Genomic DNA, 1,636 nt, shown 5'->3' with positions numbered 1-1,636 from the left:
CCTATTGATATCTATGGGGCCTCTCCCCAGAGGCCATCAGCACCAGTGGAGCCAAAGGGATTACTGGTACAAGATGCTTCCCCGTTCCTCAAGTCTCTGTCAGTGGGGACTAAGTGCATGTTCTGCACAGCATTGCTATCCAGTGCTATTCCTTTCCCAAGCTGGCTGAAACGCTGAAGACCAAGGGCTAGATCCTCAGCTGGAACATATCAGTGACTTCAATGGAGCTACACCAATTTACATTTGCTGATGATCTGGCCCAAAGTTGAAGAGTTCTTTTCCATACACTGTATGGCCAGACAGGAGAGCCCTAAACAATGTCATTCAGGAATTCCTAACTTCATGAAGTATGAAAAATGTCAACCATGGCAATTTAGTGAAGATAATACCCCAAATCTGTTGTTTTAAATGTTGATTTGGGGGGTATTTATAATATGACCTTTGAGTCTTTGTACGTGATAGACATTTATATAGTGTTTTTCTCCAAAAAGCCAAAGCAGCAGACTAGCTATAAAACTGTGTAATCAGAGAACGCTGCATCCATCGCTGAATGCAGCTAACGCTGGCACTGAAAACCTTTAAACACTGTACAGCAGCACAACGGTGAAGAATTCTGTGTCCATTGCAAGTTCAAGCTGAACGTAGATAGCCAGAATGGAATCACCCCCACTGCGATCAGTCTGGAGTATAAACCATTACCGCTAACTCTTTCTAGGTCTTCAGAAGTAGGGCCATGCTTCCAATATTTTAACGATGGGCTCCCTCAAAAGTGTGCCATTCCCTGGGTACACACCCTCCCCATACCCCCAAACATAAAAGTTCAATTCTACACCCTTTCCCCCAACAAACAATCCTCATCGACACAAAACTCCACCACCCCTTTTCCTGGCAAACCACCTCTTGATTCACTACGGTTTTCCCCACCCGCCATTTCACAGAAGGCTCCTTGAGGTGGTTCCCCTACCTGGCAGCTCTTCCTGACAGAAGTAGCAACGATGCAGGTGGCTGTCCTGTGGCCTCTGATGGCAGCAATTCTGGTAGGTAGGGGTGATGTCCTGCAGCCTGTCCCTTCTGTGTTGATGGCTGGTTGAGAATTGAGTCCCCTTTGTTTCTTAAAGTAGATGGCTCTTCTCTGACATGGGGGGGGAGGGGTGGGAGTGGGTCTCCAGTGGCTGATTGGGGTCAGAAAGGGGGTATCTCCTGCCTGTGATGGGAGTCAGATTAGAGAGTGGATGTTCTTTGTGTGGTGATGGAAGCTCCAGGCCCTTCCCATACCAGCTCTTCCTATTCTGAGCTGGGGCTGGGAAGGCAGGCATCAGGGGAGAGGAGAGGGTTTCTAGATTCCCATGCTGTGCAGCTGCACTAGTTTACCTCCCACCCTGGTGTACCAGGGAGTGGCCAGCAAGGATTGGGGGATGTGAGGATTTAGCAAAATGCTGGAGGATGTAGGAGGGGGAATTCCCCGGAGCAGCGTTCACACCAGGCATTTGGGTGTGGCTAGCGCAGGGTAAATAAAGGATTTGTTTGTTTTGTTGCTAATTTTGAAAAGTGGAAAAAAGTTGGTTTGGGGTCAGACAGAAAATGAAAATTTCCAGCAAACTGAAAAGTAAAGCAGAATTCATTTTTGATCAAACAA

Source organism: Trachemys scripta, chromosome 1 (assembly GCF_013100865.1).
Source record: "Trachemys scripta elegans isolate TJP31775 chromosome 1, CAS_Tse_1.0, whole genome shotgun sequence".
NCBI classification, from domain to species: Eukaryota; Metazoa; Chordata; order Testudines; family Emydidae; genus Trachemys; species Trachemys scripta.
Note: the sequence above shows the minus strand (reverse complement) of the source record.